Genomic DNA, 18,045 nt, shown 5'->3' on the forward strand with positions numbered 1-18,045 from the left:
CAAACACCAATCACAACACACTGCTGCAGCCGACCAATCAGAGCACATTGTGCTTTCAGAAGGAGGGGCTTCATAGAGACAGGAGCGTTACTGACAGACTGGGAAGAGAGGAGCTGCAACAATGGAGGAAAATAGTGAACATTCAAGCAGGAAACCCTGTTTGACTTTGTAAAAGAGCATAATGTGGCCTCTCCAAGAGTGTAGCTGAAGAAAACTCCCTCGCTGATGGGAACGCTGATGGATTCTCTGGCTTTAATCCCGTTGAGTGAAATAAAGGAGCAGCGCTGGAGGGGCGTCTGTTCCCTCAGATAGAGACACTATAATCTGCTGCTCTGGGATTTACCTCAGCCCACGTCACAAACACTCTCGTAAGTTCACTCTTCGCTGGAGGTGTCATGTGACCGATGGTGTCTTGACTTCCTGTGTCCTCGTGTGCTTCCTGCTTAGAGGAAAAACACCCCAAACTAGTGGGACGATGAGATAAACAGTGAGATGAGTAAACATTAGTGTTAATAAAGCAGCGTTTCCATCTCATGTGTTCAAGAGAACTAAATCATCACTTCCTGGTGCAAAATATCAGTAATAAAAGTAGAAGTTGCTCTTTTTTTCCTCCATCATAAATGAGTTGGTCTGAGAGCGTTGCGTTCGGATGTTGGGAACACAATCGTGTGAATTAAACCAAATCATTCTGATGACAGACTTTGACTCAAGCGTTTCAGAACCACCAAACCAACATTTGAATAATAGTGCACGTAAACACCATGTGACTGACGTGCTGCTGCGGTTCTTATCTTGACTATAACTCAAACTGCTTGTTATTTAGCGTCGGTCTGTCAAACGCACGAAGCATTTGTTCATCTCTGATTGGTTCATTTGTTCGTATGAAAACATTCAGTAAAAGCGGCCGTGAATCTCGTTTCCTCTGTGGTTGCTGGTGTTTGTGTCGTATCCTCGTGTGTCTCATTGTTCCTGAAGGAAATAAAGGATCCTGCGATGGTTCTCTGCGAGCGGATGATCCGCGCCGGATTCATTAGTTGAGTGGATATTTGAACTTAAGCAGCTCCTCAATTCCATTACGCCGCTTTACATTATTCAGCGATCTCATTCCTCAGGTATTACTGGGAGAAGCTGTAATGAACAACGATTTTTGAGTATTATTCAGATATTATTTTTGTATTGTCACTTCTCACCTTAAACTTTCCCATTTGTGCTTTTTTTCCATTTTATTCAAAGTTTTGGTAATTTTTCATGTCTATTTAGTTTTTATTCATTTTATTTCAAGTATAAAATGATTTTTGATGATTTTAGATTGAGTTAACCCTGGTTCAAGCAATGAGGGATTCTGGGACTTATCTTTATGGATATTACGTCTGCGTGAACGGCGTCAGAGACGCTCCGATTATCTCAGCGCTGAGACAGAGAATGACCCGTCCGGTCAACGATGATAAACGACGTGGACAAAAGCGGCTGAATGAGATGATAATTTAAGGGAGATTGTGTCTGCGGCTCATTTAAGCGAGTTTAATGGCTGGAGCTCCACTGGGAAAACCATTTATTCCTGAAATTAAATACATGTTTGACTAGTGGATTGTGATGGATTGGTTTTAAAAACTCTTATTGGATGATGTTGTGTTGTGTTTGTACCTGATCATTTATACATGAGTTTTGTTTTATATACAGTACCGGAAACATTGCTATTTTTAAGTCTCTTCTGCTCAGCAAGGCTGCATTTATATGATCTAATACAGTAAAATGTGAAATATTTTTATAATGTAAAACAGCTGTTTTCTATGTGAATATATAGTAAAGTGTAATTTATATCCAGTGATCAAAGCTGAATTTTCAGCATCATTACTCCAGTCTTCAGTGTCACATGATCCTTCAGAAATCATTCTGATATGATGATTTGCTGCTCAGTTATTATCAATGCTGGAAACGGTTGTGCTGATTAATATTTTATTGGAACCTGTGATACTTTTTTCTAGCGATGCACAATATATCGGCCACCATATCGGTATCTGTCGATATATATTCATTTTTAATGTTATCGGCCTGATAAGAAAATTTGGCCGATACATTAAAGCTGATAAATAATGGATTATTTCCTTCAGATTCACACTGTCCACATGATGGTTTTGAATTGCTTGAAATATGATTGAAATCACTTCAAAAAGCAAAATACAGTTAAGTTCAACATGTGCAGCACAAGTCTGTCATATAAACTACATAATATTATAATTGTGTGTTTGGGACATGGCTTTTAATGGTGACACTTTTGTTTTTGTAATCAGGCTCTCAAAAATTATATAAAAATTTGGATTTTGATTTATCGGCCAATATATCGGTTATTGGTTTTTAAATATAAAGAATTATCGGTTATTGGCCAAAATTTTCATATCGGTGCATTCCTACATTTTCAGGATTCATTGATGAACAAAAAGTTAAAAAGAACAGCATTTATTCAAAAAGCAATAACATTATAAATCTTTACTATCACTTTTTTTTAATCAATTTAACACATCCCTGAACTCAAACTTTTTTAATGGTAGTTAAATATATATTGTTACAAACAAATATCAATTTTAAATAAATAGTGTTCTTTTTTTTATTTTTTAGATTTTTATTCTTCAAAAAAAAAATCCAGAAAAAGTATCACAGGTCATAAAAAAAATATTAATCAGCACAACTGTTTCCAACATTGATAATAAATCATCATATCAGAATGATTTCTGAAGGATCATGTGACACTGAAGACTGGAGTAATGATGCTGAAAATTCAGCTTTGCATCTGCAGAAATAAAATATATTTTAAAATCTATTGAAATAGAAAACCATTATTTTGAATAGTAAAAATATTTCTGTTTTTTCTGTATTTTTCATCAAATAAATGCAGCCTTGATGAGCAGAAGAGACTTCTTTCAAACACATTAAAAATAGTAATGTTTCCAAACTTTTGTCTAAAAATTGCTTTGGTTAAAAACAACCCAAGTTGGGTTAAATATGGACAAACCCAGCAGTTGGTTTGTTTTGACCCAGCAGTTGGGCAATTTTATTTAAAATATTTATTGTATTTCTTGATTAAAATGAACCCAAAATAGGTTGGACATTATTAATAATTTTAATGCATAATAATTAAACAATAAACATTTATTAAATTGCTTATTAATATACGTTTACCTTTTGATTATTATTGTTGCCTCTAGTAATTATGTCTAATTTTTAATTTTGGGTTCACTTTAAGCCAGACATATAGTCATTTTTAAACAATAGTTGAGTTCAATAAAACTACACAGCATGTTGGGTCAAACATTTAACCAAAACAACCCAATCACTGGGTTTGTCCATTTTCAACCCAGCATTTTTAGAGTATTTATTTAAAAACATTTTCCCTGGATCTGTTAGAATAGTTTGCAAAAGCGACTAGTGCGTAGATGATTATAGAGGTCTAAATGATGACAGAATGATCATTTCTGAGTGAAGCGAGTCTTTAACAGTCAGACATTGGATGATTGTTGGCTGAAGGTTTATAATGAACGCTCCCCTGCCACTGATGTGATAACGGCTCTTTGTTCTGCTCTTCTCACACAAACACTCCAGGCCTTCGGATGATTTTTCACGGTGAGCTGATGCTCATTTTCTCCGTCAGGAATCCTCAAGGGCTGTTTTAAAGTCAAAACTTCCACTTTGCGATATCAGAATGCAATTTCTGGCGTCTGGAGCGTAAGCTGCTTTAGTGCTGCTGTTTATTTTGCAGCAGCGGAGGGTTTTATCTGAAAGGAAGCATAATCCTGGCGGCGGGCGTTCAGCGCTGAGATGTTGCTGACAGCTTTGAGTCTCTTTGTGTCGGAGCGTTTGCTCCTGGGAGAAACGGGTTCCTGTTAAAGCCATTCCAGCACATCAACACCTCTGAACGGCTCCGGAAGATCCGGCAGAACCTCTGGCCATGGGCTGCAATCTCCAGATACAATCTCTGCATGCATCAGGTCTGAACTGAGAGAAAATCAAGGTTCTGTCAGGCGCTTCATATAGGGGGGGGGGTAAAGACTTTTGCACATGTGTTGTTGTTTCTCCTTGTACTGCATCTCTCATGCGGCTTCTCCAGTATTGGGTTCATTTTTTATTTGAAGACTTTTTGCATGACGGCGGTTGAATCAACTCCACAGCAACTACATCAATTTATCCACTAACCCTTCAGAAACGTCTAAAAGTTGTAACTTCTTCCTGAGTCTCTCCATCAGTGTCGACTCCGGTTTGAACAATGTAAGGCTGAACACTTTCCTCATTTTGGCTGCGTGAGATTCTCCGGCTTTGTTGTTGTTGAGCTGTTGAAGCTCCGCCCTCTTCTGGAAAGCGGAGCTCATTTGCATTTAAAGGGACACACACAAAAACTGTGTGTTTTTGCTCACGCCCAAATAGAGGCAAATTTGACAAGCTATAATAAATGATCTTTGAGCTGAAACTTCACACACACATTCTGGAGACACCAGAGACTGATATTACATCTTGTGAAAGAGGCATTATAAGTCCCCTTTAGTAAACAACAGTATTTTCGTAGGTTGTAGCATCACCCTGGTTCCCTCGACAAAAACCCTTTTGAATTAATAATGCAGAAAATGAGCTCTGAGACTAACAAAAGTGCTAAAATGCAACTTGTTTTTCAGGTTTTGGCCTACAAAAATACTACAGCATTGTATGGTAAAAACAAAATAACATTGCACCTTGATTTTGTGTTTGTAGCAGTTTAATTAGGTTAGATTAACTATAGTTTAAATCATTTTGTCATCCAGCAAATCCAATATGAGTTCAATATCATCGTGTAGAAGGGATCTTTGAGAATAACTGAGATCTCATCCACGTCTCCTGAGCCCTTTTCTATATATGTTTATTGATTCTTCTCCATGTAAAGCACTCTGAACGATGAGTGCCGTATAAACTGGCTTTGAGCAGTAACATGTTCCTCTGGAGACGGTGCATCATTTCCCTCCATCCTGAATAATGATTCCTGCTATTGTTGTTGTCGTTTTCTCCGTCTCGCCGTCTCTTTACGTCACTTTCTATATTCTCCTCATGAGCGCCTCAAATTAGCACCAATTATTCTAAGAGTAAAATTAAATTACAGGCTCTAATGAACGAGCGGAGCTGCTCCGTAAACTCTGTATGCGGCTCACGTAACCCAACAATTCAATTTAGATGCTTTTCTCCCACATTGAGACAATGACTCTGAGCATAACCTTTGAAAGAAGCACAGATCTGTGATCTATGATGCCAGAGGATAAATTAATGAGAAATCTCCATTAGAAAAATTACATGACACAGCTGATATCAGGAGTGTCTCATCACAAACGTCTTCTGACGCAGTAAAGAAATGAGATATTGAACAGCCGTCACTGTGGAAATCCCTCGGGAGAAAGAGAAATATGAGAGCGAAGCTCCTGTGTGAACGGGTGTTATTTTAGCATCATTGAGATACTATAGTTATTTTAAAGGAGTCATGAGTCTTTTTATTATTTTAATATGTTCCTTGATGTATACATATGCAGAAAAACATTTATTTTCTACCCTCATTAAAGGCAGGGTAGGCAAAAAATGTATAAAAAAACTTTTTTTCAAAATTTGTTTAAACTTTATTTATATATCAATACATAATTAAAATGTAAGTACTCTGAAAAAGAAAGTATAAAAATCGAGTGTCTGTAGACCTCTCACGACTGTTTTAAAGACAGCTCATTATTTCCATTCACTCCACCCCCTCCCTTCTGGGCTCCTTCCAAAGCCACGCCCCCAAAACGCATGAACGCGCGACTCCGACCACTGAGCTGGAAGACGCATTATTTACCTGAGACGAGCGGAGAGGAAGGAGCACAGTGCATGTAGTGACATCTTGTCAGAATCACATGTAATAAAAATAACTTTATAATTATGAAGATAAACAAACAAGATGTATTTTAGTACTCACTATCAAGCTAGCATATTGATATTGGTAAAGTTTAAAATATGTATTTTTTGATTCGCTAACGAGCTAGTTATCTATAAGGCAAAGCTAAAAACAGGTTGCATGATACACGTTTTTCCATTACCATCATTTACACTGTGATGAAGATGAATTTCGTCTAAGATTCATAACATATACGTTGTTCTACAGAGAAACAGAGTAACATACACTCAAATATCAACTCACAACTGCATTGCAGACAAAATAATAACACACACATACAACAAAGTGTGTACGACACACACAGATACAAGATAAAGACATCAGTAAACATAGGTAGAGAATATAAAAACAAAACAAAGGCGAAAAAAACGTGCAGGTAAACTTACAGGTGAACATGGTAAAAGAGTTAGACAGAGGGTAAATATAGTTCTAAGAAAAGTTCCTAGATGCGGAGTAACGTTAGGCCTACTATCTGTTAAACATGTATTTAGTTATCTTAAGCAAAATTATGCACAATTCAACACTATAGCTATCATCTTGAGCTAGGCCTATAGATTATTTATCGTCTCTACTACGGCTCGCTAAGTAATGTTATGTTAGCTATATTACGCAGCTACGTGTGCTAATGACACATGCTTCATGAACAAATAAACAAAAAAATATGTATGATCAAAATACAAAAAGAAAGATTTACCTGTCCAGCAGAAATAAAGCCATCAAGGAGTCACTTTTCAGCCCCTTGAGTTCCCTCAGTTGAGAGGGAGTAAAATCTTTGCGTGGCAGGGGGAGCTGCCACTGGAGCTGCCGCGGTTATGCGCGCCTGCCTCGGGACCTGCCACTGTTATATGATGCATATATGATAAATGCCGATTGATGCATGCGTGCAAACTGTGCACAATCCTGCTCTCAGTTCTCGCCATCGCTGGAAAGCCACGCCGATATTAACTCGTTTTATTTCTTTGTTTATCCAAAGGCTTTTTGTTCATTGCCTTTTCTTGTACTGTTACTGTCTTCCTTTTTTTGCCTGGTTTGCCTTCACTAACTGCATAGGCCGGTACTGTGAATTTTGCTTGCTGTTTCTCTGCCATTGTTTTGGTATTCCTAGGATCGCGTGCCTCTTGAATTCCCCAAATCAAACGTGCGCGCGCAAGTGGGCAGGTCATGTGTGTCAAAAGGGTGGTTGCCATGGTTGCGAGAGAGTGACAGTCGCCTAAGCCAATCCTACGTTTCGTCCCGGATGGAAATAATGAGCTGTGTTAAATACAGATTAAACGGTCTAGAGTCACTCGATTTTTATACTCTTTTTATCAGAGTTCTTACATTTTAATTATGCATGGATATATATAGAAAGTTTAAACAAATTTGGAACAAAATTTTTTGCCTACCCTGCCTTTAATCTGACCATCTGTCTGAATTGATCCGTTTTTAAGGCACGGCTCCTTTAAGGCTTGTCAGTAAACGCCCACTGTTATGATTGGCTAACGTCACTGCATAGGAAACAGCATCAACGCCCGCTCGCTATTGCACGAGAGTTTTGAAAACATTATTCGTATGCTCAAGCGCATCTGTATATTTTCTCAGTGTAGACAGCATCAGTTATTATAATGATTTCTATTTGCTTTTGACGCGAAGGCAAATGTCAGCTGTTAAGTGACTGAATGCAAGTGGGCGGGCCTGTGGTACTAGTGGGCGGGGCCTATGATGTGATGATGTATAAGTATTCGTTGCTGTCTTGCTCTGGAGGTGGGCATATGCAAATGTATTTGCCCGTGTGACATCATAGATCCCACAATATCAAAATGAGCCATTTTTGGCACTTGATTAAATACGTTTTAAGTTACCAAACTTGCAGGATGTTTTAATGGTACAAAGAGCTCTCTAAATTTGATTTAATAGTTTTGAGTTTTCATTTCAGACATTTAAAAAAACGTATTGAACATTCAGAGAAAATTCAGAAATAACAATAATGGTAGCAAAACATTCTTAGAGCATATTTTTGTTAGCTGGGTTAAGGTTTTTTATATATATGTTTTCAGTTAACATTAACATTTAATTACTAGTAATTAGTCTGATATGGCTGTCTTTCAGTGCGAGACCTTCTCGTCTGATCAGGTTGTAGTTTCTGAATGTGTCTGTAAGCGCGTGTCGAGGGAGTTTATGGTTCTGCTCGTGTTGTTCTCGTCCGCTGAGCTGCTGATTAGCGAGGCTTAACTGAGATGAGGGTGAGTGACTGCCAGTCTTTAAAGCATTGTATCCAATTAAGAGGAGCTGTAACGACGTGCAGGTCCGTGTGTCTTCCCAAACATTAGCTTTAGCGTGCTGCGCATGAGATGCTTCTCGTGAGTCAATGATTAGACATCATCACACGAGGTTGTCTGTCGCAGTGTTCGTGTTTGTGGTGTTTTTCTCCTGCTGAAAACACAAACACTTAGAAACCCGAGAGTCGAGTCGAAGGAATAAATGGAAAAAACACAACTTCACTTCTGTTTGCAATTTCAGCTACAGTTCATTTAATATTGATACTAATTTGAGTTTGAATCCTCAGTGTATTCAGAGCGATCGCTTCTGTCGCATCTTTCTCTCTTTATCACTATATAGTTGCCATTGGCCACGTTTATGAAGCAGATGGTGGTTTTTCTGTCATCTGACTGATCTAATAACGTACTCGGTTACTAACGTAACCTCGGTTCCCTGAGATACGGAACGAGTACTGCGTATGGGGAAAGGTCTCCCTTTTTCCCCGCTGCTGAAGCCTTTTTCAATAACGCAGTGTAACTGCACCGTCATTGGTTCACTCATAGACAAGTTGTTGAACCAATGGCGGCGCGGCATAGCTGCGCGGCCTATGGCGACAAAGCGCGCGAATATTCCCGCCGAAATGGGCGGGGTATAGGGCTATATAAGCAGGCGTTTCGCCATAGGATTTCAGTGTCAATCGACTGAAGCGACGACCCTGAGCCGCAGCCTCGTGGCACGGCAAGTGACGCAGTACTCGTTCCGTATCTCAGGGAACCGAGGTTACGTTAGTAAACGAGCACGTTCCCCTTTCGATACTTCACTCGTACTGCGTATGGGGAACGAATTCAACCACGCCGTGCCACGGCTGGGAACGATATAGCTTTGCATTTGGCCACCCAGAGGTGGGCAAAAAGGACAAGCGGAGGCAAAGCCTAACCGAACCCATGGTTACACTGAAGGAAGATACTTCCTATGGTGGCGTGAAGCGGGACCTGTTGGAAGCCGCTAATCACACCGACAGGACCCGAGCTTGTAAGGTCGGGACATCGAGGTGATAGAACCTGACAAAGGTGGACGGCGAAGACCAGCCGGCCGCCTCACAGATGTCTTGGATGGAAACTCCGTTGGACCAAGCCCACGAGGAAGCCATTCCTCTAGTGGAGTGGGCCCCTGACTCCTATGGGGCAATTAGTGCCCAGTGAGGAGTAGCACAGGTTAATAGCATCCACTATCCAACGGGAAATGCGTTGTTTCGAGACCGGAGACCCTTTGGTGCGGCCGCCAAAACAAACAAAGAGCTGATCTGACTGTCTGAAAGACTGTGATCGGTCTATGTAGGTCCTCAATGCCCTGACTGGGCAGAGTAGCTGCAGCTCTGGTTCGTCCGCCGAGGGAGGAAGAGCAGAGAGCGAGATGACCTGAGCTCTAAACGGAGTTGAGAGCACTTTAGGGACGTAGCCATGCCTAGGTTTCAGAACGACCTTAGAGTCACCAGGCCCGAATTCGAGGCACGCAGGGTTCACGGAGAGGGCCTGCAAATCGCCAACACGCTTTACCGATGCTAGTGCTAGTAGCAGAGCGGTTTTAGCGTTAGGGGCCTGAGGTCGGCTGAACCCATTGGTTCAAATGGGGCTCCTTTCAAGGCCCTGAGGACCAACGAGAGGTCCCAGGAGGGAATAGTGAGAGGGCGAGGAGGATTCAAACGCCTAGCACCTCTCAAAAAACGGATCACGAGCCCGTTTCGTCCCACCGATTGGCCAGCAATAGGAGCGTGGAACGCTGCAATGGCTGCTACGTAAACCTTAAGCGTGGAAGGGGAGCGCCCCATTTCCAAGCGTTCTTGGAGGAAAGACAGTATGGAAGATACGTCACTCTCCACAGGGTCTATGTTGCGTGTTGAACACCAATCAACAAAGACTGACCACTTCTGGTCGTAGAGGCGCCTCGTAGATGGGGCTCTAGCCTGAGAAATGGTATTTAGGACGTCCTCGGGGAGGCTAGTCGGCTCCCATCGAGGGACCAGAGGTGCAGAGCCCAGAGCTGCGGCTGTGGGTGCCAGATTGTTCTGTTTGCCTGAGAGAGGAGGTCCCGTCTCAGGGGAATCGGCCACGGGGCTCTTAGAGAGAGCCTGAATAGCTCTGAGGACCAAACCTGGTTCCTCCAGAGCGGGGCCACCAGAAGGACTCTGTGCTGGTCTTCTCTGATACGCCTGATGACCTGGGGGATCAGTGCGATCGGAGGGAAAGCATAAAGGAGCGTGCTGGGCCATGTGTGGGCCAGAGCATCTACTTCCTTCGAGAAAAATGTTGGGCAATGAGAGTTGTCTTCTGAGGCGAAGAGGTCTACCTCTGCCTTCCCGAAGAACTCCCAGATCGTGAGGACCACTTGGGGGTAGAGCATCCACTCGTCGGAGGGGATGTTGCTCCGTGACAACATGTCCGCACCCAGATTGTTCCTGCCAGGAACATGAGTCGCTCTGAGCGACTGAAGCCTCGGAAGAGCCCATTCCAGCAGACGTTTCGCCAGAGCGCATAAGCGGCTGGACGAAAGACCGCCTTGGTGGTTCAGGTATGACACCACCGTCATACTGTCTGACCGAACTAGAACATGACGTCCCGTCAAGTAAGCCTGAAAGAACTGAAGGGCTTTCATCACTGCTAGCATCTCTAGACAGTTGATGTGTAAATGGCTTTCCTCGTGGCTCCACGAGCCGAAGGCCGGTCTGCCCTCGCACACAGCGCCCCAGCCCAAGTTGGAGGCGTCTGTTGAGAGCACCGTCCTCCGTGAGACCGCCTGTAAGGGGACTCCGCGTTGGAACCATACTGGATCCATCCAAGGTTTCAGGGCTAGAAGACAGGCCCGATTGACCTTGAGACATAGGCGGCCGTGCCGCCATGCGCTGGGGAGGAACCCGGAACTTCAACCAGTACTGAAGAGGCCGCATCCGAAGAAGGCCTAGCTGCAGCACCGGGAGGCGGAAGCCATCAGCCCTAGCAGCCTCTGGAAAAACTTCAGAGGGAGATAGGCTTTGTTCGTGACAGATGCCGTGAGCTGCTGAATTGCCAGGGCGCGCTCTGGCGAGACTACTGCCGTCATACGGACCGAGTCGAAAACTGCTCCCAGAAACGAGATTCGTTGAGTGGGGCATAGCGAGCTCTTGGCTAAGTTGGACCCTGAGACCCAGGCATTGTAGATGGCTGAGGAGCACGGATCTGTGGCGTTCCAGCTCGTCTCGTGAACGGGCTAAGATGAGCCAGTCGTCGAGATAATTCAGAACCCGGATTCCCATCTGTCTCAGAGGGGAAAGCGCCGCGTCCATGCACTTGGTGAAAGTGCGGGGAGCCAGAGACAGCCCGAAGGGCAGGACCGTATATTGGTATGCCACCCCTTCGTATGCGAATCTCAAGAATCGTCTGTGACGGGGGCTATCTGGATGTGAAAATACGCATCCTTCAGGTCCAGCGAGCAGAACCAGTCCTCGGGGCAAATGTGCGCGAGGATCTGCTTCAGCGTCAGCATTTTGAACTTCCGTCTCGTGAGGGAGTGATCCAAAAGCCTGAGGTCTAGGATGGGTCTGAGACCGCCATCCTTTTGGGGACCAGAAAGTAGCGGCTGTAAAAGCCTGTCTCGCTCTCTGACGGAGGAACCATTTCCACAGCTCCTTTTTCCAGCAACGACATGACTTCGGCCCGGAGGACATGAGCGTCGTCCGGATTGACCGATGTTTGAAGCACCCCGGCGAAGCGGGGGCCGTCGTGCAAACTGGAGCGAGTAGCCCTGGTTTACGATCCCCATGACCCATTCTGACACATCGGGGATGGCCTGCCAGGCCTCGGCCCGAGTGGCTAGGGGTTGAATAATGTTGGGTGACAGACCGCCGTTGAGAGGGTCGTACACCGCGAGGGGTGGAAGAGGAAATTTGCTCTTTTTGTGATGAGGTAAAATTTGTCCGCCGTGAAAACGGCGTTTGGAGTGGGCGCAACAGGTGTGGGCCCAGCTGTCACTTGGAGTATGTTTCCCACGCCCGGAAATAAACGAGGCGGAGGGGAAATTACCCGTGGGAGCTTTTGGGGTGGTCCGGTCGTAACGGGACGGTCCCCCATCCTCTTCCTGTCCGACGAATCAGGACGACTTCGGAGGCACCGGGTCCAGCACAATCCTGGGCCGGGGTCCCTGGCGCCTCGGGAAGGGAGGGCGCTTCGCAGGGCGCGGCGGCGCTGGCGATGCTCCTGGGGCGGCGCTGCCTGTGTTGCAGGTGGGGCTGGTTTGTTCTGCTGAGCCGGCGCAGTCCTGGGGCGGCTAGACGCAGAAGCGGAGCTGGAGCGCTTAGGCAAGAAATGCCTCATAGCCTGAGACGATTTCTGCGCGGCAGTAAAGCGCTCAGTGAAGCCATCCACTGCAGGCCCGAAGAGACCAGAAGGCGAGACCGGGGCGTCTAAGAGAGGCCGTCTTGTCTAGGTCTTTGATCTCCGTTAGGTTGAGCCACAGGTGGCGCTCCAACACGACCAGGCTGGCCATGGAACGACCGATGGCCTGGGCCGTAGCCTTCGTAGCTCGCAGGGCAAGATCCGTGGCGCTGCGGAGATCTTTGAAGGCTGGCGCGTCGATTCCAGACTCATCCAGAGAGCGGAGGAGTTTGGCCTGGAATGCTTGAAATATGGCCATGGTGTGGAGCGCAGAGGCAGCTTGGCCCGCCGAGGTGTAAGCCCGTCCAGCCAGAGTAGAGGTGGTCCGACAGGGCTTGGAAGGAAGGGCCCTCTTCGTCTTCCAACCCACAGCCGCGGGAGGACAGAGGTGAGCAGCCACCGCTTCATCTAGGGGTGGCAAGCGCTGCGTATCCCTTCTCCTCGGCGCCGTCGACGGCGGTGAGGGCGGAGCGGTGCGTAGTGTGGAGGCGGGCAGAGTAAGGAGCGCGCCACGACTTCGTCAGCTCTTCGTGGACCTCAGGAAAGAAGGGCGCTGAACGCTGGCGAGGTGCTTGGCGGCGGCCTGGCAGAAACCATTCGTCCAGGCGGCTGCGAGACGGCTCCTCTGGAGGGGCCCACTCGAGGTCCAGCTCTTCAACGGCTCTAGACAGGATGCGGAAGAGCTCGGCATCCATGCCCTGGCCATGCTCGATGGGTTCCAAGGGAGGCGGTGGAGCGGGGTCTTCCGGCTCGCCAGCCCATCCTTCCGCTTCGGAAGCCGCAAGAGACATGGAGTCGTCTTGTTCGTCGTCTGTTCCCCCGAATGAGACGAGGTCACTCGCTTCTGCGGAGGGACGCTGCTCAGGGCGAGAGAACAGAACTGGAGAGAGTTCCCTGGGAGGAGAGGGCGAGGCACGCGGGGGCTGGGCCGGCGTGAGCTCGCTCAACTCCTGGCGCTGAGTCGCTCTACCCCGCTGTCTTTTCCTCGCCGGACCGCGGGAGGAAGGAGACGGGAGGGCGCGAGCGGCGAGATCGCCCTCAGTGAAGAAGGCGACCCGCGCGAGCGCAGGGAAGCGAGACTCATACACTCGCAGTGCGGGCATGAGTCTCCAGCGAGCGCGCCGTCTGCGTGGGGCTTGCCCAGGCAAGCGACACACTCGCTGTGTCCATCGTCGTCGTGCAGGGGGGCCCTGCAAGTACCACATGAGTGGCGGGGCATCGTGAGACGCCGCTGCCGTGAAAACGGCAATTGGGTGGCTCTTTTAGAGCGGCGAGGGCCGCGGAAGCTCTTAAAGCGGTGAAAACCGCTGGGAAATCGCTCTTTTAGAGCGGCGTTTAAGCCGCGGATGAAGCTCTCAGGCGGCGCGCCGGATGGCGGCAGGGGACGCACAGGAAGCGGCCGGAAGCGGGAAGCGGGAGGCGGCGGCTCGGCGACGGCGCTAGAAGCTGCAGTCCGCGAGGGCGCCGGCGCTTTCTTCCACCGGCGAGTCCAGGCGAGTCCGCTGCGGGAGCCTCTTCAGACGGCGGCGAGAGCAGAAGGCGGCGAGCTTCTTCGGCTTCAGGCGGAGATCAGCGAAGAGAAGTAGATGTCGTCGCTGAAGGAGAAAACACTGAAATCCTATGGCGAAACGCCTGCTTATATAGCCCTATACCCCGCCCATTTCGGCGGGAATATTCGCGCGCTTTGTCGCCATAGGCCGCGCAGCTATGCCGCGCCGCCATTGGTTCAACAACTTGTCTATGAGTGAACCAATGACGGTGCAGTTACACTGCGTTATTGAAAAAGGCTTCAGCAGCGGGGAAAAAGGGAGACCTTTCCCCATACGCAGTACGAGTGAAGTATCGAAAGGGAACTATGGTAGCTTGTTTCCGGCATAAAAAAAAAAAATGTATTTATCTCACAATTCTGAAAAAAAAAAAGATTATAAAGTTATAAAGTCGCGAGATATAAAGTCAGAATCGCGAGATATAAAGTCGGAATCGCGAGATATAAAGTCGGAATCGCAAGATATGAAGTCGGAATCACGAGATATAAAGATGATATTGCGAGTTATAAAGTCAGAATTGCGAGTTATAAAGTCGAAATTGCGAGTTATAAAGGGAATTGCGATTTATAAAGTCGGAATTGCGAGATATAAAGTCGGAATCTCGAGATATAAAGTCGATATTGCGAGTTATAAAGTCAGAATTGCGAGTTATAAAGTCGGAATTGCGAGTTATAAAGTCGGAATTGCGTGATATAAAGTCGGAATTGCGAGTTATAAAGTCAGAATTGCGAGTTATAAAGTCGGAATTGCGTGATATAAAGTCGGAATTGCGAGTTATAGAGTCAGAATTGCGAGATATAAAGTAGGAATCACGAGATATAAAGTCGATATCGCGAGTTATAAAGTCAGAATTGCGAGTTATAAAGTCGGAATTGCGAGTTATAAAGTCGGAATTGCGAGTTATGAAGTCGGAATTGCGATTTATAAAGTCAGAATTGCATGATATAGTGTCGGAATTGCAAGATATAAAGTCGGAATTGCGAGTTATAGAGTCAGAATTGCAAGTTATAAAGTCAGAATTGCGAGTTATAAAGTCGGAATTGTGAGATATAAAGTCAGAATTGCAAGATATAAAGTCAGAATTGTGAGATATAAAGTCAGAATTGCGAGTTATAAAGTCGGAATTGTGAGATATAAAGTCAGAATTGCGAGTTATAAAGTCGGAATTGTGAGATATAAAGTCAGAATTGCAAGATATAAAGTCAGAATTGTGAGATATAAAGTCAGAATTGCGAGTTATAAAGTCGGAATTGCAAGTTATAAAGTCAGAATTGCGAGTTATAAAGTCGGAATTGTGAGATATAAAGTCAGAATTACAAGATATAAAGTCAGAATTGTGAGATATAAAGTCGGAATTGCGAGAAATAAAGTCAGAATTGTGACATATAAAGTCAGAATCACGAGATATAAAGTAGGAATCGCGAGTTATAGAGTCAGAATTGCGTGATATAAAGTCGGAATTGTGAGATATAAAGTCAGAATTGCGAGATATAAAGTCAGAATTGTGAGATATAAAGTCGGAATTGCGAGTTATAGAGTCAGAATTGCGAGATATAAAGTAGGAATCGCGAGATATAAAGTCAGAATCACGAGATATAAAGTTGGAATTGTGAGATATAAAGTCGAAATTGCGAGTTATAAAGGGAATTGCGATTTATAAAGTCGGAATTGCGAGATATAAAGTCGGAATCTCGAGATATAAAGTCGATATTGCGAGTTATAAAGTCAGAATTGCGAGTTATAAAGTCGGAATTGCGAGTTATAAAGTCGGAATTGCGTGATATATAGAGTCAGAATTGCGAGTTATAAAGTCGGAATTGCGAGTTATAAAGTCGGAATTGCGTGATATAAAGTCGGAATTGCGAGTTATAAAGTCAGAATTGCGAGTTATAAAGTCAGAATTGCGAGTTATAAAGTCGGAATTGCGAGTTATAAAGTCGGAATTGCGAGTTATGAAGTCGGAATTGCGATTTATAAAGTCAGAATTGCATGATATAGTGTCGGAATTGCAAGATATAAAGTCGGAATTGCGAGTTATAGAGTCAGAATTGCAAGTTATAAAGTCAGAATTGCGAGTTATAAAGTCGGAATTGTGAGATATAAAGTCAGAATTGCAAGATATAAAGTCAGAATTGTGAGATATAAAGTCAGAATTGCGAGTTATAAAGTCGGAATTGCAAGTTATAAAGTCAGAATTGCGAGTTATAAAGTCGGAATTGTGAGATATAAAGTCAGAATTGCAAGATATAAAGTCAGAATTGTGAGATATAAAGTCAGAATTGCGAGTTATAAAGTCGGAATTGCAAGTTATAAAGTCAGAATTGCGAGTTATAAAGTCGGAATTGTGAGATATAAAGTCAGAATTACAAGATATAAAGTCAGAATTGTGAGATATAAAGTCGGAATTGCGAGAAATAAAGTCAGAATTGTGACATATAAAGTCAGAATCACGAGATATAAAGTAGGAATCGCGAGTTATAGAGTCAGAATTGCGTGATATAAAGTCGGAATTGTGAGATATAAAGTCAGAATTGCGAGATATAAAGTCAGAATTGTGAGATATAAAGTCGGAATTGCGAGTTATAGAGTCAGAATTGCGAGATATAAAGTAGGAATCGCGAGATATAAAGTCAGAATCACGAGATATAAAGTTGGAATTGTGAGATATAAAGTCAGAATTGCGAGATATAAAGTCAGAATTGTGACATATAAAGTCGGAATTGCGAGTTATAAAGTCGGAATTGCGAGTTATAAAGTCGGAATTGCGTGATATAAAGTCGGAATTGCGTGATATAAAGTCAGAATTGCGAGTTATAAAGTCAGAATTGCGAGTTATAAAGTCAGAATTGCGAGTTATATAGTCGGAATTGCGAGTTATAAAGTCAGAATCACGAGATATAAAGTCGATATCGCGAGTTATAAAGTCGGAATTGCGAGTTATAAAGTCAGAATCACGAGATATAAAGTCGTTATCGCGAGTTATAAAGTCGGAATTGCGAGTTATAAAGTCAGAATTGCATGATATAGAGTCGGAATTGCGAGAGAAAGTCAAAATTTGGAGATAAATTCAGAATTGCGAGTTATAAAGTCGGAATTGCGAGTTATAAAGTCGGAATTGCAAGTTATAAAGTCAGAATTGCATGATATAGAGTCGGAATTGCGAGAGAAAGTCAAAATTTGGAGATAAATTCAGAATTGCGAGTTATAAAGTCGGAACTGCATGATATAAAGTCGGAATTGCGAGATATAAAGTCAGAATTACATGATAAAACTCACCATTGCGAGTAAAAATATTCTGACTTTATATCTCGCAATTTTGAAAAGAAGTCAGAATTGTGAGATAAAGTTGCAATTTTTTATTTAATGGCAGAAACAAGCTTTGATAAATAGCAGCTGCATATACTGTAGAGCCCTATGAAATACACTTTAATGTTTTTTTTTTTTATCAAATTCTGTTTTAATCTTTTTGAAGTTATGAAACGCCTTCAGACGCCACTATATTTTAACTCGTGTGATTCTCTCTGTGTTTGTGTGCAGATGATTCTGTCTGTCATTTTGATCGGTCACTCTCCACTGATTGGCAGGAATGGAAAAGGTTGTGATATTTAAACGCTGTCGTCGGGCTCCTTCTCGAATGATCTGTGTGACAGAAGCAGCAGGAGTTATTTATTCAGCAGCACATGAAGAAGAACAGATGAATTGTCTCTGCGTTCGGCCCTTTCCTAGTAAAATCTGCCTCACAGAAATGACTCCTGCGTTGGTTTCATTCATCTGCGCTGGTCAATATCATGTTTACCAGCCTCTAGTTTATTAACATGAGTGACTTTCTCTGTAGGAGGGGCACAAACATCATTTACTGGCATTTCAATTACAGGGCAGCTCGTCAAGCACTGCTTTAATTAATTACAGGCTGTCGCTC

At 44.1% G+C, this 18,045-nt stretch overlaps 1 protein-coding gene across 5 annotated transcripts in view; it reads left to right on the forward strand.

Annotated features, from left to right (window-relative positions):
• sema6a (sema domain, transmembrane domain (TM), and cytoplasmic domain, (semaphorin) 6A) overlaps positions 1–18,045 on the forward strand; it is an 80,697-nt gene that overhangs the window by 15,173 nt on the left and 47,479 nt on the right. The gene's annotated exons all lie outside the window — the stretch shown is intronic.

The sequence above is a fragment of the Chanodichthys erythropterus genome, chromosome 9 (assembly GCF_024489055.1).
Source record: "Chanodichthys erythropterus isolate Z2021 chromosome 9, ASM2448905v1, whole genome shotgun sequence".
Taxonomy (NCBI): Eukaryota; Metazoa; Chordata; class Actinopteri; order Cypriniformes; family Xenocyprididae; genus Chanodichthys; species Chanodichthys erythropterus.